This window comes from Aedes albopictus, chromosome 1 (genome assembly GCF_035046485.1).
Source record: "Aedes albopictus strain Foshan chromosome 1, AalbF5, whole genome shotgun sequence".
Taxonomy (NCBI): domain Eukaryota; kingdom Metazoa; phylum Arthropoda; class Insecta; order Diptera; family Culicidae; genus Aedes; species Aedes albopictus.
In genome coordinates this window covers 239,026,373-239,047,792 of record NC_085136.1, presented here as the reverse complement: position 1 = coordinate 239,047,792, position 21,420 = coordinate 239,026,373, and the positions used below count along the sequence as shown (strand labels likewise).

At 44.9% G+C, this 21,420-nt stretch overlaps 1 protein-coding gene across 3 annotated transcripts in view; it reads left to right on the top strand.

Moving 5' to 3' along the window:
- LOC109425336 (band 4.1-like protein 4A) overlaps nucleotides 1-21,420 on the top strand; it is a 657,887-nt gene that overhangs the window by 194,368 nt on the left and 442,099 nt on the right. The gene's annotated exons all lie outside the window — the stretch shown is intronic.

The following is a 21,420-nucleotide window of genomic DNA, read 5'->3' as shown; positions in this document are numbered from 1 at the left end:
AATTTAATACCTCTTCGAAGCCGAGAACAAATTTGTCACCTTCTTTGTTTTTGGTGCTTTTCCGTGCGTTTCATTGGAAGTGAAAACATTTTTTCTATTTTTGATACTGAACAGCATATAACTGACATTCAAAATGAAGGTCATCGCATAGTTGTATACTTTTCGTGTTCCAATAAAAATTTACCAAGATTTAGTAGAGATCATGTGATAAATATCATAAAACTCCCTAGGTGGGCCAAAATACCTGCCCTGTCAAAAATACCTCCACTACCCTAACTCGTGTAACATCATCGGGTTGGAAAGATGTGCTTTAGTGTTTGCAGTAGTTCTGTACCGCCATAGCGTATTTGTGCCAAAAATGAATTATTTAAAACTTCAGGACGGCTGAAAAGCATTCTCAACGTCTCGATCACGCTTGGAACCGACGACGGAGGTAGAATACGGCTCTGGGCTGCCCCTAATGCATCTCCTCGTAGGCAACGTAGGTGGATAAGGTTTTCTGTACTGGAGTTCTCCTAATTATGGTACTCCAGGGGCAAGTGAGACCTACGGCTATTTTGGATACTAAAAAAGTTATTGATCCCGCCATAAAGAGACCAATGTGTTAATCACCGTTAACTGATATTTATCTGTTTAATTGAAACTCCACATTCACGCTGGAGGTTCACCGTGTTGTTTTCGCTTACCAGCCGGATGTGGAATGTCTCCGCCGCTATCCTGCTCTCCTGGTCAGCAATGCGTTCCACTATTTTCGTTTCGTCAAAGTTGAATGTGACGGAATCCCTGGAAAAACTTTTGAATCCCTGGAAAGATTTGTAAAAAAATATATTCAAGGATCCCAAATGGAATCACCAGAGAAATTCCCGAAAGAAATCTTGGAAATATTCCAGGAAGGACCGCTAAAAAAATCCCAAAAAATCACTAGAGGATTGCCCGATAGAATCGCTGGTAGAATTCGGCAAAGAAATCGCTGGAGAATGGGTCTTCGAAGGAGTCTTTGGAGACGTTTCCGAAGCAATCTCTGAAAAAAAAATAAAACTCTTGGAATTTTGAGGAAATTTCCGGATATCTGCAAATATCTCTGTACGAGTTCATTAACTATTTCTTAAAGAAATAGTTGAAGAATTTCGGTTGGAACCACTGGAGGAATCCCTGAAGGGTTCCCGTGGGGATGTTCCGTCAAAACGACTGCAGAAGTTCACGATGCAATCACTGGGAGAATTTCCAAACAAATCCCTAGTGGAAAATCCAACGGAATCTCTGAAGGAATTCTCGAAGAATATCCATAGGAAACCCTGGAGGAGGAATTCCCCGACCAATATTTTGAAGAGTTTCCTTGAATTCCTTGAGAAATTTCTTGAAAAATTTCTGGAGGAATTCCTGAAGATATAATTAAAACGTGGGTAAATTCCAGAAAGAATCTTGGAACAAAAATCCCTAATAAAATTCTTCAATAAATTAAAAAAAAAAACAGGACAAACCTGAATTCTATGCAGGATTTTCCTTGAGGAATTGCCTCTAGGAAACTATGGCTCCAATTTGATCTATTTGACCTCATTGTTCATTGTTGCTTACGAAATGTGAATGTCAAATAAAAAAAATAAACATTGATCGACGAAAACCCCTCGCGATGGTGAAATTTTAAACCCGGTAGTGCAAGTAGTCTTGAACAATGTTGCTTTCCTATCAGGCTTGAAGTTCGTGCAATATCTCACCAAAGTCGTTCCAGAAGTGAGTATGCACACTAGTGCCACGTGGGGGTAACGTTCAGAACCGGAAGTACTTGTAGTCCTGAACAAATTTGACGGAGTTCGTACCATCCTATCTGGCTTCAATTTCGTGCTATCTCCCACCAAAGTCGTACCGGAAGTAGCGATGCACACTAGCGCCAAGTGGTGCTGAAATTCGGGACTATGCTCTTCATGACCAAATAGTCCTGCACAACTTTGCCGAAGATCGTACCTTCCTATGTGGCTTCAATCTCGTGCTATATCCCACCAAAGTCGTACCGGAAGTCGCTATGTACACTAGCGCCACGTGGTTATGATATTCGGAACTATGAAATCCATTATCAGGAAGTGGTTGTTGTTCTGAACAACTTTGCCGAAGATAGAATGTTGCTATCTTGTCAAGTTTCCGAGAGACCTCGCTACAAAAAGATGGTACTAATAACCAATCTTTGAACAAAGCGGAACTGGAAGAGTTAAAAATGTTGAAGTAATGTATTCGCCTGGTTCTCTCTAGTATAGTGTAGGATTGCGATAACGCAAACAAATTGAAATTTGGTTCACTAACTACTGAGGTTTGAATTTGCAAAAAAAAGTTTTACGTTTTTTTGCCTGTCGGTACTTTACGTTACAAAAACCCTGTTGGTATAAGCAGTGTTAATTTTACCCAGCAATTCAGCTTACTTACTCCTCTGTGTGCAGCGGTGCGGGTGAGTCGATCGACAGACGACGGCGCTAAGCCACCGCTCGCTCCCAAGTAGCAGCAGCAGCAGCAGTCGCCGCAGCAGTAGCAGGAAGTTGTCGAGACTCGTGTTCGGTGTCGTTGAACACGAGATCTTCGATCTTCTCCTCTTCGGGAATCGGGTGTTGGTAGGTCGTCGGTTCGAAAGAGGCACATCACCTCCTAGCAGCAGCAAGCAAAACACTAGTGAGCCAGGCGAGTGCGGGTTAGCTAAATGACGATGACTTTTCTTCTTTCACCGGGTTCGGTTGGTGGGGTCTAGTCATGGGTTGGGTTGAGAGATGGCTAGATGATGATGGAGCGATGGCATGAAAGACGACGACCACGACCGACGACGACGAGTGAAGTGTCGATGGAACGGGAAAATTATTCCATTAAAGAGGAGTAATCGTCGTCGTCGTGGTCGTAGCAGGGGCTGGCTGTTCGTTTGTTGGCACACGATGTGTTGCAGATAATTATCCACCAATTTGAGTCGGGATAGGGAGAATTAGCATCGATGCGAATAACAGTGAGGAGCATTTATGGGTTTTGCATTGGCACCGATGGCGGAAGGTTCTCTGGGCGGAAATTGACAGCGTGCCAACATCAGATGGTTCGTTAGAGGGCTAACATGATACAGAATTCTTGGAAGAAAGGGTAAGATGATGATTAGCAATTCACTTGGCTTCTCTGCTGAAGATGCTTAATTTAGTTCTAATGCATTCTTTACAGTGAGTGTTTTTCTAATAAAACAAAAACTAATCGTGGTGCACTAAATCATTTGTTTCTTTTTTCTTTTATTCCAGGTTTGTAACCAACACAAATCATAACAATGAATCAAATGTCAACCTGATGCATCTTCTAAACTTCAAGTAAGTCAAATTCGTCATTTGTAAGAGGTCTAAACCCGTTTTCACACGCTCAAAGTAGTTTGAGTTTCCACAAATGTTGGATAGAGCTGGCGAAAATTGTACACTGGAAACTCTTTTTATGCCATAGGTGGGAGCTGCATTATAAGGCATACAGGTTTTGTCATTGATTTAAGTCAGTGCTAACTAAGTGGGGTTCAGGAATGTTTAAGAGGTGTACCAAGACTTGCAGGGTGTTTCAGGAGGGGTTTCCATCCGATTCATATAGGATTCAGGGGGCTTCTATGGAAGTTTCAGCAGACTTTCAGAGAGGTTTAAAGGCATTTCAGGGTTTCGGGTGATGTTAGGGATATATTCCCTGAAACACCTCTAAAACCAATGAATCCTCATAAACTTATAGAGCGCCCCTAAATACCCCTCAAATCTCCTAAATCCCTCAAGAATCCTCTAAAAAGCCCCTGACATCCTCTGACAACCCCTGAGACCCTTAGATCATCCTGGAACCCCCCTAAAATCTCCCAGAGCTCTCCCAAATCCCCGTAGAACACCTCTGAAACCCTCTGGAACATTTTTAAACTCCCTGGAACCCCATTGAACGCCCGTGAAATCCCTTAAAACCTTCTGTATTACACCTGGAACTCTCGGAACGCCTCTGACTGAGCCTGAAACCCCCTGGTACACCTCGAAATCCCTCGAAAGCCCATGCAATGCCTAAAAACCATAGAATGCCCATGAAATCTCTCGAAACACACCTGAATGCCCTTGGTGGCCTCTGGATCTCCTTTGAAGCTTCCTAATATACATTGTAATACCCCTGGAACACACATGAAACGCTTTCAAAATCCCCTGAAACTAATGGACTACCCATTCAACCTCATGGAAGCCCTAAGAAACCCCATGTCAACGTTAGCTGCGTAGCCTGCAGCATCGTACATCGATGACTCGCTTTGGAGAGTTCACCACGGTAGCATGCTGGCGCTTAATCAGTTTCCCGAGTGGTCCTCATCATTCCCTTTGTCCTCAGAAGGCGGGCAGGGTTAACCCGTGCCCAACTGTTTTGTATACATCAAGAATTGATGCCTACGTGCAACCAGATCTGACCTGCTGCAGGCAGTGGTATCACTACCCTTCAGGCCCTATCAGCTGCACCAGAAGGTTGCTGACGGTAGGACCTGACCCGGCCCTTACCGGGAACCCCTTTCCAATCGCTGACTCGGATCCAACCCAGTAGACCGACGCCACGACAGCAACGCTACCAGGACTTACTCTCCGCGGCCACTTAATCGCTGTAAGGGACGATTTCGATCGCAGGGCACCAGTATGATTTACGAAGCCTACTCCAAACCCCTGGACAACCTTTTGTACCGCATCTGAACTAGCCATTCTCCGAGCAAACAAGCCGGGACCTCTGAAGCTCCCAGACGATGTGGGTGATAGCCGTTGAAACGGCATTCCAGCCAAACTCATCCCTACACATCCTCTAGATAGGATTGTCCGGAGTTGTGTCCTCCCCGCATGTGACAAGCATGCGGTCACGCATTGTGCGAAAACGCGGGCACACGAACAAAACCTATTTCGTTGTTTCCTCTAAACCATCACAAACAGGGCATTCGGGAGAACCCGCATGCCCGAAACGGTGTAGATACTGTCGGAAGCAACCATGGCCTGAAAGGAGCTATGTCAGTCGGAATGTTACCTCCCCATGGCGCCTATTATTCCATCTATCTATCCTTGGAGTCAACCTATGGGTCCACCTTCCTTTGGTGAAACTGTGCCACGTGCGCTGCGATTTGACCATGGAGGCCATCCTGGCAGTCTTGCGTATGCCTCTTGTGCCGCGCATTTCAAGGCACTCCATGTCTTCCCTGATAAAGATGCCGAAAAGTCATCACTGGTATGGTAGTGATGACGCAGAGTGCTTGGTGTGACACGGCACGGTACGCGTTCGCAACCCTCAGGCACATCAGCCTGTAAGTACTTTCCAGCTTACAACGGTAGCTTTCGGTTCTTTGGTACATACTTAGTTATTGGACATCATCCGGGATAGTGTAGCAATAGCTGTGGAGGCTTCTTCACAGGCGTAATCAACGTGGCTACCGAAGGTGAGCTTATCGTGGATCATCACACCCAAGTGTTTGACGGAGTGCTACACTGATCACCGCTTACTGCTTCGATTTCCGGTTGTACACAACCATCACCTCAGTTTTGTGGTGAGCCAACTCCAGTTTCCTGAACCTCATCCACGCCTTCAAAACCCCGATCGAGTGGGTGGTAGTTAGCTCCACTTCTTCGATAGTCTCACCGTAGACTTCCAGCGTAATGTCGTCAGCAAAGCTGACAATCTCCACTCCCACCGGGGACTCTAACCTCAACACCTCGTCGTACATGACATTCCATATCACTGGTCACAGGATGGAACCTTGCGGGACTCCTGAGGTTATGTGAAAGCACTTCCGACCCACCTCTGTTTCGTAAACTAGTACTCGATTCTGGAAGTAACTTCCGAGGATCTTGTACAGGTACCCGGGTATCCCCAGACGCAGGAGCACATCGGTAATAGCTGGCCAACCGGCGTTATTAAACGCATTCCTTACATCTAGAGTCACTACTCTATTGTTTTCCCGGCGGTTTTTGTAACCGACAGGATAACGTCTACGGTCGACCTCCTCTTCCGGAAGTCGTACTGGCTACTCGAGAGACCATTGACACCCTCGGTGTGCTTCAATATTCCATTGAAGATGATTTTTTCAAGCACCTTCTTCGCCGTGTCGATCAAGCATATCGGTCTATATGCCGACAGGTCTCTGGGTGGTTTCCCGCCTTTGGCAACAGAACCAGGCTTTGTCTCTCCCATGTCTTTGGGAAAACTCCCTCATCCAGGCATTTCTGCATAGCAGACATTAACATCTCGGGAGCCTCTGCAATAGCTACTGCAAGTTCTACATCGGTGACCCTCTCTTCATCGTCAGCCTCAGTCCCGGCTGTTCTACGAAAGGAAGCCAAGGACTAGGATCATCGTTTCGGCAATCACGATCCTGTATGCATCAATCCACGGATTCGCATTGGCCCTCTGACAGAGACCCTGTAAGCAGGCCTTTTTGCTTGCTCTTATCTCAGTCTGCAGCGCGGCTTTTGCAGCGGCGAACACCACCTGCCATTCGTTTCGCTCTTCCTCACCCTTGGTACACCGTTGGAATGCCTCTAAAACAAATGAAACCCCAGGAACGCTCTGGAACCCTCCTGAAATCCCTTAGAACTCTCTTTAAGATCTCCGAAACTCCCTGGAATAACTCTGAACAGCCCCTCGAACCCTCTCGGACCCCCTCAAACACCTTGGAACATCCCTGGAACACCCTTGGGACTCCTCTATTACCCAATGAAACCTCCGAAAATGTATCTAAAGCCCATGAAATCCCATAGAACGTCCCTTAATCCCTTGGAACTCTTGGAACTCTTGAAACGCCCATGAAACCCCATGAAACCGCCAAGCCAGCTTTGAGTAATGTGTTACAAAAATGGCATAGAAAGCCAATCCCGTTGTACTTCAGTCTACAGATCAGTCAAACATCCAATCTTTCACTTGCAATTGAACACGTTCGAACTTATTTGGATTGCACTACTTCCAGTCCAATCATCATAGCCACAGAGTGTGTTTCCGACCGCGGGAAAATCTCACTCCAACCGCAACCTGTTTGCGTTATCATGCGCCAATTTTCCCTTTCTTCGGCCTTACGTACTCTCCGTTAGACACTACGAGCCCTCAACATTCCACACATACATGCCCCAACCAAGAGCAACGCGTTTCTCAAGACCAGTTAAACAGACAACACGCAAGTTAGTAGCAAACTAGCGAAAGACGACATGCCAGGTAACCGGTGCCGAGCGCAATCTGAAATCAAACTCTGAATGCAATCGTCTACAAACATATCTAGATATCAGCCAGGCGTTTCATACCCCATCCCCTCCCTAGACCCTCATCCATCCACCATTCGTTCGTCTATCATGCGAACCGCACACTAAATATGCGAAGACGAGCAAGCCGGCCCAGTAACGGTAACCGCGAATCGAACTAATTAATTCCACTTATCACGCGTTGGTTCCCTTCTTCCCGTGCTTCACCGCTTGGCATCACGCAATCTTTCGTCGGCTCACATGTTCGTTCATCGTCCGTCATCCGTCGTCATTACCATTATTGGGCATCGTCTTCGCTTTCGCTTCACCGCGCACGGCTCACCGGTCAGCCGGCCGGCCGGCCGTCACACCGTCACACAAGCACCCAAGGGGGGTCATTGTCCCTAACCACAAGACTACTGTAGTACACTAGGGTAGGGAGTAGGTAGAGACAATCACTGCGCGGCAAAAAGAACGGGAACCGCTGGCGCTGCTGCTAGAATAAGAACGCTAAATAGCCGTGGCATCGTCCGTCCACGGCGGGGCACTCACTCGGCTCATCAACCAACACCCAACCATGCGAGCGAACCCGAACCGGACCAGCGCCAGCCAGCCAGCGGTCTAATCAGAACGCCTGATTACCTCATTTCTTCGCCTTGCTTGCGTGGAGGTCCGCGCGGTCCGAGAGTTAATTACGCCTTTCCACCACCCCGAAAAATTATGTAATGCCCAACGATCGGGTCGGGGAGATGACGCGACCGGAGGAGTCCACACGGCGGTGCGCAGCAGTGATTTGTGGACTCTACCGAACCGTGACGAACGACCAACAGTCAGAGGGACCGGTTTTCGCGCAGATTTTAGCGGAGTAGAAGAAGCGGTCGACTACACATGTTCCTACCGGGCAATTACGGGAGCATTCGCCGCGGACACGGTTGACACGAGTCACCTCGCCGATGAACAAAGAACGCAACAAACATGGCTTCTAAGGGTCGGTACCGACGACGCGTAAGAATTGGTGTTTTGCTTTGTAAGGTAATTGCAATGGGATAATGTTCCCTGTGGTGATGAAACACTGTCACAATCAGAGTTTGTTTTGTAAAATGAGAAAAAGAGAAGAGGGAATACCGGATGCGGTTAGTGCGTAAGCTATGGGACGAGAAATCATTGGGAATAATTTCGGGGAGGTGAAGGATACGTAAGGGTTTCGACATAAACCGCAAAGCACTTCTTCGTTACATACGTAGTTACCTACTGGACGTAGCTCATTTTAGAGGTGACGGGAAAAAGTGTTTGATGGATATCAAGTCAATGTTTCAGTACGAAAACAGCTACCCTCTGGCTACTGAGATATTGATAGATTTCCGTGCTATCAGAATTCTCTACTTGAATTGATTGATTGTGGTTCCATCCAACGATCATCAAGCCCCAACTCTGCACATTAAAGCAACATTGAGTATAGCTAGCAACGACTACATCAGCCAAATGAAAGTTATTTGAATGCTTCGTAGAAATGTGCTGCCACACATGAGCCTTTTACTTCCTTTTCGAGAACAGAAAAGCACTGTTGTCTGAGGCTTTGGCTCCTAATGTTTTCACTCGCTCAAAAGCGGCTTTTACATCCCTTCGCGCAGCGCGTGTTCACCGTAGCTGTTGCTGTGCTCTGAATCCGCACAGATCGAAAAAAGAGTGTGAAATTCTGTTACATATGATGCACATAATTGGAGCGTGGGATATCACAGAAGTTTACATGACATATTATGTAAAATTCATCAAATATCATGTAAACTTCCATTATATGTAATGTAATTCAGCATGACTCTGAGAGTTTACATGACATATAACAGAAATTTACATGATATATAATGTAAACCATCATAACATTAAGTTTACATGACTAAAATGAAGTTTACATGACGTGTAAATCTCATTATTTTTATCTGTGCGTAGTTCATCCATACTGATATCGCTGCTAACGGTAACGATATTCTTGATAGCTATCCATTGCCGCATACACCTTCTCGTCAGAACCCTGAGAGGTTGCTCGTCAGAATCCTGAGAGGGTTCTCCTCAGAGTCCTGAGAGGGTTCTCCTCAGAGTCCTGAGAGGGTACACCTCAGAATCTAGAGAAGTTTCTCCTCAGAATCCTGAGAGGATTCTCCTCAGAATCCTGAGAGGATTCTCCTCAGAATCCTGAGAGGATTCTCCTCAGAATCCTGAGAGGATTCTCCTCAGAATCCTGAGAGGATTCTCCTCAGAATCCTGAGAGGATTCTCCTCAGAATCCTGAGAGGATTCTCCTCAGAATCCTGAGAGGATTCTCCTCAGAATCCTGAGAGGATTCTCCTCAGAATCCTGAGAGGATTCTCCTCAGAATCCTGAGAGGATTCTCCTCAGAATCCTGAGAGGATTCTCCTCAGAATCCTGAGAGGATTCTCCTCAGAAATCTGAGAGGATTCTCCTTAGAATCCTGAGAGGATTCTCGTCAGAATCCTGAGAGGATTCTCGTCAGAATCCTGAGAGGATTCTCGTCAGAATCCTGAGAGGATTCTCGTCACAATCCTGAGAGGATTCTCGTCACAATCCTGAGGGGATTCTCGTCAGAATCCTGAGGGGATTCTCGTCAGAATCCTGAGGGGATTCTCGTAAGAATCCTGAGAGGATTCTCGTCAGAATCCTGAGAGGATTCTCGTCAGAATCCTGAGAGAATTCTCCTCAGAATCCTGAGAGAATTGTCCTTAGAATCCTGAGAGGATTCTCCACAGAATCCTGAGAGGGTTCTTCTCAGAATTCTGAGAGGATTCTCCTCAGAATCCTGAGAGGATTCTTCTCAGAATCCTGAGAGAGTTCTCCTCAGAATCCGGAGAGGATTCTTCTCAGAATTCTGAGAGGATTCTCCTCAGAATCCTGAGAGGATTCTCCTCAGAACCCTAAGAGGATTCTCCTCAGAATCCTAAGAGGATTCTCCTCAGAATCCTAAGAGGATACTCCTCAAAATCCTGAGAGGATTTTCCTCAGAATCCTGAAGGATTTTCCTCAGCATCCTGAGAGGATTCTCCTCAGAATCCTGAGAGGATTCTCCTCAGAATCCTGAGAGAATTCTCCTCAGAATCCTGAGAGGATTCTCCTCAGAATCCTGAGAGGATTCTCCTCAGAATCCTGAGAGGATTCTCCTCAAAATCCTGAGAGGATTCTCCTCAGAATTCTGAGAGGATTCTCCTCAGAATCCTGAGAGGATTCTTCTCAGAATTCTGAAAGGATTCTTCTCAGAATCCTGAGAGGATTCTTCTCAGAATCCTGAGAGGATTCTCCTCAGAATCCTGAAGGATTCTCGTCAGAATCCTGAGAGGATTCTCCTCAGAATCCTGAGAGGATTCTCCTCAGAATCCTGAAAGGATTCTCCTCAGAGTCATGAGAGGATTCTCCTCAGAATCAAGAGAGGATTCTCCTCAGAATCCTGAGAGGATTCTCCTCAGAACCCTGAGAGGATTCTCCTCAGAATCCTGAGAGGATTCTCCTCAGAATCGTGAGATGATGCTGCTTAGAATCCTGAGACGATTCTCCTCAGAATCCTGAGGGGATTCTCCTCAGAATCCTGAGAGGATTCTCCTCAGAGTCCAACGATTCTTTTTAGAATCCTGAGAGGATTCTCCTCAGTGTCCTAAGAGGATTCTCCACAGAATCCTAAGAGGATTCTCCTCAGAATCCTGAGAGGATTCTCCTCAGAATCCTGAGAGGATTCTCCTCAGAATCCTGAGAGAATTCTCCTCAGAATCCTGAGAGGTTTCTCCTCAGAATCCTGAGAGGATTCTCCTCAGAATCCTGAGAGGATTCTCCTCAGAATCCTGAGAGGATTCTCCTCAGAATCCTGAGAGGATTCTCCTCAGAATCCTAAGAGGATTCTCCTCAGAATCCTGAGAGGATTCTCCTCAGAATCCTGAGAGGATTCTCCTCAGAATCCTGAGAGGATTCTCCTCAGAATCCTGAGAGGATTCTCCTCAGAATCCTGAGAGGATTCTCCTCAGAATCCTGAGAGGATTCTCCTCAGAATCCTGAGAGGATTCTCCTCAGAATCCTGAGAGGATTCTCCTCAAAATCCTGAGAGGATTCTCCTCAGAATCCTGAGAGGATTCTCCTCAGAATCTTGAGAGGATTCTCCTCAAAATCCTGAGAGGATTCTCCTCAGAATCCTGAGAGGATTCTCCTCAGAATCCTGAGAGGATTCTCCTCAGAATCCTGAGAGGATTCTCCTCAGAATCCTGAGAGGATTCTTCTCAGAATCCTGAGAGGATTCTCCTCAGAATCCTGAGAGGATTCTCCTCAGAATCCTGAGAGGATTCTCCTCAGAATCCTGAGAGGATTCTCCTCAGAATCCTGAGAGGATTCTCCTCAGAATCCTGAGAGGATTCTCCTCAGAATCCTGAGAGGATTCTCCTCAGAATCCTGAGAGGATTCTCCTCAGAATCCTGAGAGGATTCTCCTCAGAATCCTGAGAGGATTCTCCTCAGAATCCTGAGAGGATTCTCCTCAGAATCCTGAGAGGATTCTCCTCAGAATCCTGAGAGGATTCTCCTCAGAATCCTGAGAGGATTCTCCTCAGAATCCTTCTCCTCAGAATCCTGAGAGGATTCTCCTCAGAATCCTGAGAGGATTCTCCTCAGAATCCTGAGAGGATTCTCCTCAGAATCCTGAGAGGATTCTCCTCAGAATCCTGAGAGGATTCTCCTCAGAATCCTGAGAGGATTCTCCTCAGAATCCTGACAGGATTCTCCTCAGAATCCTGAGAGGATTCTCCTCAGAATCCTGACAGGATTCTCCTCAGAATCCTGAGAGGATGCTCCTCATAATCCTGAGAGGATTCTTCTTAGAATCCTGAGAGGATTCTTCTTAGAATCCTGAGAGGATTCTCCTCAGAATCCTGAGAGGATTCTCCTCAGAATCCTGAGAGGATTCTCATCAGAATCCTGAGAGGATTAGCCTCTGAATCCTGAGAGGATTCTCCTCAGAATCCTGAGAGGATTCTCCTCAGAATCCTGAGAGGATTCTCCTCAGAATCCTGAGAGGATTCTCCTCAGAATCCTGAGAGGATTCTCCTCAGAATCCTGAGAGGATTCTCCTCAGAATCCTGAGAGGATTCTCCTCAGAATCCTGAGAGGATTCTCCTCAGAATCCTGAGAGGATTCTCCTCAGAATCCTGAGAGGATTCTCCTCAGAATCCTGAGAGGATTCTCCTCAGAATCCTAAGAAAATTCTCCTCAGAGTCCTGAGAGAATTCTTCTTAGAATCCTGAGAAAATTCTTCTAAGAATCCTGAGAGGATTCTTCAAAGAATCCCAAGGGGATTCTTCTTAGAATCCTGAGGATTCCTAAGAGGATTCTCCTCAGAATCCTGAGAGGATTCTCCTCAGAATCCTGAGAGGATTCTCCTCAAAATCCTGAGAGGATTCTACTCAGAATCCTGAGAGGATTCTCCTCAGAATCCTGAGAGGGTTCTCCTCAGAATCCTGAGAGGGTACACATCAGAATCTAGAGAAGTTTCTCCTCAGAATCCTAAGAGAATTCTCCTCAGAGTCCTGAGAGAATTCTTCTTAGAATCCTGAGAGGAGTCTTCAAAGAATCCTAAGGGGATTCTTCTTAGAATCCTGAGGATTCCTAAGAAGATTCTCCTCAGAATCCTGAGAGGATTCTCCTCAGAACCCTGAGAGGATTCTCCTCAGAATCCTGAGAGGATTCTCCTCAGAATCCTGAGAGGATTCTCCTCAGAATCCTGAGAGGATTCTTCTCAGAATCCTGAGAGGATTCTCCTCAGAATCCTGAGAGGATTCTCCTCAGAATCCTGAGAGGATTCTCCTCAGAATCCTGAGAGGATTCTCCTAAGAATCCTGAGAGGATTCTCCTCAGAATCCTGAGAGGATTCTCCTCAGAATCCTGAGAGGATTCTCCTCAGAATCCTGAGAGGATTCTCCTCAGAATCCTGAGAGGATTCTCCTCAGAATCCTGAGAGGATTCTCCTCAGAATCCTGAGAGAATTCTCCTCAGAATCCTGAGAGGATTCTCCTCAGAATCCTGAGAGGATTCTCCTCAGAATCCTGAGAGGATTCTCCTCAGAATCCTGAGAGGATTCTCCTCAGAATCCTGAGAGGATTCTCCTCAGAATCCTGAGAGGATTCTCCTCAGAACCCTGAGAGGATTCTCCTCAGAATCCTGAGAGGATTCTCCTCAGAATCCTGAGAGGATTCTCCTCAGAATCCTGAGAGGATTCTCCTCAGAATCCTGAGAGGATTCTCCTCAGAATCCTGAGAGGATTCTCCTCAGAATCCTGAGAGGATTCTCCTCAGAATCCTGAGAGGATTCTCCTCAGAATCCTGAGAGGATTCTCCTCAGAATCCTGAGAGGATTCTCCTCAGAATCCTGAGAGGATTCTCCTCAGAATCCTGAGAGGATTCTCCTCAGAATCCTGAGAGGATTCTCCTCAGAATCCTGAGAGGATTCTCCTCAGAATCCTGAGAGGATTCTCCTCAGAATCCTGAGAGGATTCTCCTCAGAATCCTGAGAGGATTCTCCTCAGAATCCTGAGAGGATTCTCCTCAGAATCCTGAGAGGATTCTCCTCAGAATCCTGAGAGGATTCTCCTCAGAATACTGAGAGGGCTCTCCTCAGAATCCTGAGAGGGTACACCTCAGAATCCTGAGAGGATTCTCCTCAGAATCCTGAGAGGATTCTCCTCAGAATCCTGAGAGGATTCTCCTCAGAATCCTGGAGGATTCTCCTTAGAATCCTGGAGGATTCTCCTCAGAATCCTGAGAGGATTCTCCTCAGAATCCTGAGGGGATTCTCCTCAGAATCCTGAGAGGATTCCCCTCAGAATCCTGAGAGGATTCTCCTAAGAATCCTGAGAGGATTCTCCTCAGAATCCTGAGAGGATTCTCTTCAGCATTCTGAGAGGATTCTCCTCAGAATCCTGAGAGGATTCTCCTCAGAATCCTGAGAGGATTCTCCTCAGAATCCTGAGAGGATTCTCCTCAGAATCCTGAGAGGATTCTCCTCAGAATCCTGAGAGGATTCTCCTCAGAATCCTGAGAGGATTCTCCTCAGAATCCTGAGAGGATTCTCCTCAGAATCCTGAGAGGATTCTCCTCAGAATCCTGAGAGGATTCTCCTCAGAATCCTAAGAGGATTCTCCTCAGAATCCTGAGAGGATTCTCCTCAGAATCCTGAGAGGATTCTCCTCAGAATCCTGAGAGGGTTCTCCTCAGAATCCTGAGAGGGTTCTCCTCAGAATCCTGAGAGGATTCTCCTCAGAATCCTGAGAGGATTCTCCTCAGAATCCTGAGAGGATTCTCCTCAGAATCCTGAGAGGATTCTCCTCAGAATCCTGAGAGGATTCTCCTCAGAATCCTGAGAGGATTCTCCTCAGAATCCTGAGAGGATTCTCCTCAGAATCCTGAGAGGATTCACCTCAGAATCCTAAGAAGATTCTCCTCAGAATCTTGAGAGGATTCTCCTCAGAATCCTGAGAGGATTCTCCTCAGAATCCTGAGAGGATTCTCCTCAGAATCCTGAGAGGATTCTCAGAATCCTGAGAGGATTCTCAGAATCCTGAGAGGATTCTCCTCAGAATCCTGAGAGGATTCTCCTCAGAATCCTGAGAGGATTCTCCTCAGAATCCTGAGAGGATTCTCCTCAGAATCCTGAGAGGGTTCTCCTCAGAATCCTGAGAGGATTCTCCTCAGAATCCTGAGAGGATTCTCCTCAGAATCCTGAGAGGATTCTCCTCAGAATCCTGAGAGGATTCTCCTCAGAATCCTGAGAGGATTCTCAGAATCCTGAGAGGATTCTCAGAATCCTGAGAGGATTCTCCTCAGAATCCTGAGAGGATTCTCCTCAGAATCCTGAGAGGATTCTCCTCAGAATCCTGAAAGGATTCTCCTCAGAATCCTGAGAGGGTTCTCCTCAGAATCCTGAGAGGATTCTCCTCAGAATCCTGAGAGGATTCTCCTCAGAATCCTGAGAGGATTCTCCTCAGAATCCTGAGAGGATTCTCCTCAGAATCCTGAGAGGATTCTCCTCAGAATCCTGAGAGGATTCTCCTCAGAATCCTGAGAGGATTCTCCTCAGAATCCTGAGAGGATTCTCCTCAGAATCCTGAGAGGATTCTCCTCAGAATCCTGAGAGGATTCTCCTCAGAATCCTGAGAGGATTCTCCTCAGAATCCTGAGAGGATTCTCCTCAGAATCCTGAGAGGATTCTCCTCAGAATCCTGAGAGGATCCTCCTCAGAATCCTGAGAGGATTCTCCTCAGAATCCTGAGAGGATTCTCCTCAGAATCCTGAGAGGATTCTCCTCAGAACCCTGAGAGGATTCTCCTCTGAATCCGGAGAGGATTCTCCTCAGAATCCTGAGGCGATTCTCCTCAGAATCCTGAGGCGATTCTCCTCAGAATCCTGATGCGATTATCCTCAGAATGCTGAGAGAATTCTCTTCAGAATACTGAGAGGTTTATTCTTGGAATCCTGCAAGGATTCTCGTCAGAATCCTGAGAAGATGCTCCCCAGAATACTGAGGGGATTTTCCTTAGAATCCTGAGGGGATTCTTCTTGTGGAAGCTTTTGAAGTTTGCTGGGGATGCTCTGGCAAGCATGATAAGTCGTTAGTTTGTTGAGGTACTTCATCTTTATAAACATTTCCAGAAAACCACGAAAAGTTCTAAAAGACGTATATGTCGACTCTTCTCCGAGTTCATTACTGGTTTATATCGAACTAGATTGTTCTATAAACTATTCTTTTGCATCTCAAATTGTTGTTTTTTTTACAATGGTTGCCGACAATAATGAAGTCGACATAAAAGTCGACATAGGAGTGTGTGCATTCTCAATAGCTATGGCATGTTTACAATTGAATCTGTTTTCCGGATTATTGACCAATGTCGAATGCCAGTATACTATTATTCGTCCAGGAAGTCTTTTGAAAGTTCAAAAGATAGTATCAGATTAGCCGGAATATTCCAGGTCATCCAAACTATTCCTGAGTTTAGATCTTAAAATCTACTGGTGTATCGGGAACGTGTTTCATAATACAAAGTTACGATCTGTAATCTATCATGTCCAGTAAGTCTTCTGAAAGTTCAGAAGCCAGTATCAGATAAGTCGGGATATCTTAGGTCATCCAAACTGTTCTTGTGTTTAGATCATCAAGCCTACGGGTGTAACGGTAATTTCTTTCAATATACGAAGCTACGATATGTAATATATCACGTCCAGTAAATCTTCTGAATGTTCAATGGACTTCATCAGATCGCCTGGGGTCATCCAAACTATTATGATGGTTAAAATCTAGCATCTAAAGCAATTGATGTTTCTTCTTTGGTTATACATAGTTATGTAGTATGATCAATTATACTTACTGGAGATCACAGAATACAATCCAAATTCCAAAGGTTTATAATGATTTCTTGTCAAGAGCTAAACTTCAGGACAGTTTGGACGACGCTTAGTGTCCCAAAAATTGCATATTAATATATAGTAGATTTTGGGTTGGTCCAGTAACCGATGATTATTCAACGTTACTCAGTATAGCAGATATGGTTACTGTTACGAGTGTCGATCTGAAGTTCTGAACTCCAAGGTAGTTTGGCTGACCTGGAATATCACTATAGCATAAGTGTTCTAATTATGGTTATAGTACCAATTATTCGCCATAGTTGATTTTCTCTCTTCACGTTCACGTTCACAAAAGATGGTTGCACTCATTTAAACTACACAGTTTGCTCTAATTAGGGTATAAATAAATCACTTTCCTTAAAATTTCGGCTTGCTTGCACCCTTTTTCGCCATACTGTACCAGTTATGGCCAATCCCATAAGGAATGCATGCAAGTAGTGCGAAAAAGAACCGAAATCAAAAAATGTAATCATAACTGGTACAGGGTTCCTATCATTGGCCCACGCTCTAATAAAATTTTTAAGTAGTTCTGACTCCGTTTCTATATTTTTCCAGTAAAGTATGAAAACTAAGCTATATTTGAACATATTGATGACATTCATTGGTCTTCTCGTTATTTTTGCACACATAGTTTTCTTTAGGTAGTGCCATAATTGGTATAGGCACCAGTATCTATAAATCACGTTGTAGATTTCAAGAGCTTCACGGAACCAGGATATCTCCCGGCTTCTTAAAATATGGTGCACGTTTCATATACTAACGAATAAAATGCTTTTCAAATCTCTGAACCTCAAACTCTTGTTAACACGTAGCCAACAAGAATTCCCGCAGTCTGCACACACAAGGCTGCTTAAGATGAACCGCAAAATAACACCAGCTAAAAACCTCACATTGGTTGATTAAAACGATTCATTTAGGGCCTCTGAGAAAGAAAAAAAAAGTTTCTCTCCATAAAACTGTTGCCATTTGTTCACATCATCTTCATCATCACCAGCCAGCTAGACTCAGACAGCCACCATTCAAGACTCAGAATATGACATAACTGCATCTGGAAGGCAGCCGCCGGCCGAGAGGAATTATCATGCACAGCATGTCTTTTCCAACGGCAACATCCAGAAGACTGAAGACATGCAAAACTCTACATGTCTTGTTGTCTCCTCCCACCTGCCTTCCCACCAACCTTGGGCATTATTCGGCTGGGTAAATTCACACATCTCCACACCCCCGACCCGACAAGAGTCAATGCCATTTCTTCCACTGGAGTTTGGCTAGAAACTCCCCTTCGTCCGTCGGCACCGCACCCACTAACGGAGCCGGAGCATATCATTTGAATGCATCAAACATTACCCAGCATTTATTTGCACGAACCACCATCCGCGCTCATCATGCCGGGCACCACACCCCGGGTAAACGTACAGTGATGGTGAATGCGATTGTAACTTTTTGGATTGGAGCTAAATTCCTGGAGATATTTATGGGGAAATACCTGGAAAGTTTCTAAATGAATATCTCTTGGAGCTCCTGGGAAATTTTTGTAAATAAATTCCTGGATTTTTTTTAAGAAGAAATAAGAAGAGAAATCTCTGGAGGAACTCATGAACAAACTCCAGAGAGAATTATAGGGAACATTTCTCGGGGGAACTCTCGTTAGAGCTTCTGGGGGAGTTTATGAAGGGATTCCGGAGAGAAAGTCATGACAGAATTCCTGAAGAATTCTTAAAAAAAGGACACTATACCGTCTTCAGCCAGAGGTTGTACAGACTGAGCATTACTCCCCAGTAACATTGTTTGGTAAAATGGACTGGAAGATGTTCTCAAAATCATCATAAAACCAAAATAAAAGGTATTAAGTTTTATGGTGGATCACAAAACCTCTACAAGACTAATTGGTAATCAAAATGTTACTTGGGCTTAAACAAGACAACGGACAACACACATAACACCCAGTGGTCCAATGAAGACTTTTCCGTTTGACGAAAAGTTTTCCCCGACTGGAACGGGAATCGAACCCACTCTTCGAGGCTTACGAAACGCCTAGACGACTGACGCCGCTAACCACACGGCCACGAAGCCAACGAAATACTTGTGGATATTTCTTGTGGAATACCCGGGAGAACTGGATGAGTTCCTGATGTAGTGTATGGGGGAGTTCCAGGACAAATTTATGGGGAAATTTTCTAGAAATCTCCTGTGAGAATTTTTGAGGAAATTCCGGGAAAAACTCCGGAGAAAAGTACTGACAGAGCTTCTAGACGACTTTTTAGGGGATCTCTTATGGATTCTTGTGAAATATCAGGGATGTCTTATGAAATACCAAAGAGAATTCCCGTATAGCTTCTTGAATGAGTAAGGGAGTTCCAAGAAGATTCCCTAGAGGAACACCTGTGAGAATTTCTGGTGGAACTTCTGAAGCAACTCTAGGTGGAATTTCGGGAGAAATTCTTGGGACAGCTTCTGAGTGAACTACTTGGAGAAATCCTGAGGCAATTCTTGGAGGAGCTCTTGAACAAATTCCTGCTGAAAATCATGGGGTAATTAATTTAGGAATGCCTAAGAATATCCCTGGAGGAATTCCTATGCGAGTTGTTGGGGGAATTTCTGGGAAAATTCCTGGAGTAATCCCATTAAAAATTATCTTGGGAATTACCGGAGGAATCACTGGAGAAATTCACGGCAAATAATCAGAGGGGGGTTGTATTCCTGAATCTGTGGGAACTTTGGCAGTAATCCGTGAAGAAATTTTCAGAGAAGCTCTTAAGAAAGCTTCTGGAGAAACCGTGGGCAGATTGCTAGAGGGCTTGAGTACTTCGTCTATGAAAAGCTCGATTTTTTTTCGAGAATGCCCTCAGTTCATGGGGAAATTTTCGGGTTTATAGTGAAATTTCTGAGGGAGTTACTGAGTCAAGTACTGAGAGAACTTTTAAAAGATTTCATGAAAGAACTCCTGGGTAATTTTGAGGAAAATTCTTGGTTAAAACCCCTGAAGCATTGCTTGGCGAATTTTTAGGAGAATTCCTGAATAAATCACTTGAGAAATTTCTGAGTTATTTCCCAACAAATCTTTGTGCAAGTTCCTGGTTAAATTTCTAAAAGAATTCCCGGAGTAATATTCGTGGAAATTCCTAAAAGAATCCATGGAAAAATTTCTCTGGACAATTTCTGGAAGATTTTTTATAGAAATTTTTGAAATAGCTTTTGTTAGAATTCCTGTGAAAATTTTATGGGGGTTTTCTGGGCAAATTGCTTCCTCGAGTAAAGCCTCGAGGGAATTCCTGGAAGAATTCTACAGAGACCTTCTGCTTTTTTGGGTTAAGTCCTAGTGATTATTCCAGGGGTATTCCTGTTTGACAATTTGTAGACGGATTTCTTGAGAAATTCGGGAAGATTTCCTACGGAAATTCCTGTGAAAGCTCGCTATCTGATACTAAGTAACTGGAAGCTCTCACAGAATCGAACAGAAACCCAGAAAGTTGCAAACATTTCGGCCGACACTGTAGGCAATGAAAGCAATGAAACAAATCATCATCATAATAATAATTAGTTATTGTTATTGTTCTGGAGAAAAGTCCCGCACCTCGCCGCGCCGCCGCCGGGAGACAAACCGACGACGCGACGACGACCCGTAGCAGTTTGGGATTCCAACCGTTCTTTTTCCCCATGGTCGCCACAGGAATCCCATTGCAGGTCGCAGCGAAGCACAAACGACGACGATTGGGACGTGTGGTGGGTTATGATGAGCATAAATAGTTTTCTTACGTGCTGTTGTTGGCGGCGGCGTGCGTGGGTAGAAGGAGGGAGCTGACTGACTGACTGACTTGCTGCTGAGCCGCTACTGATTACACGGATGGAGATAGGCATACGACGCGTTTGCTGGTAGTTCGCTCCCTGGTTGTTTGACTCCTTCGGGAATTTGAGGTGGGAGTGTTGTCGTCGTTGCCGGGAATGAATGAGATTGAAGACCACGTGAGCAACGGGATCAGATGCCTCTGGGTAGACATCAACGAATGGTAACCAAACGACGTACATATGTAACGTTATAAGGTTATGAGTAATGGAACAGAGGAGCTTGACGAAACATGTTTTTCAGAATAAAATGACTATGACCAAGAAAATAAAAATGTTTCAAGGTACACAAATCTTAAAGCAACTTTAAATCATCATTCAAACCTACTGATCACTATCATAGCACCAGCAGTAGATTCGCCGCTGTCTTTTACCGCAACCATGTACTTCAAAAGTAAAGAGTTCATTTTAAGCCTAATATCTTCATTATCGCATAGCTCCTGCTTGACTTCATCCAATGTTGATGATTTCACTGCTTGACCGTTAATAATATAAAACATTTGAATAAGGGTGAAACAAAGCTTCGTCATACGCGCTAATTCCCGTCACATCAGAAGGAAAAGAGCCAATAACTACAGATATTCCAACTTACCTTTGCCTACACCTCATTAGTTGGAAGCAAAAAGATGTGACCAATCGATAACCAATCTCTATAGCACTGGAAATCGAATAATTACAAGTACCTGTACAGAATTTTAGAACCCTCGATTATATAGACAGTGGCAAAATTTAGATCTGTTAAAAATTTGCAGTTTGTATTTATTATGATGACTTATAATGCAGGGGTTTTCAGCCTTTTGACATGCGGAGCACTACGTATCAAAAAATTGCACCCATTATAGGGCACTGCTAGCCACGGTTGCTAATATATATTTTTTTAAGTGTTTGACATTTCGTGGCCTTTTGTTTTCGATTCGGACCTAGCAAAATTTGC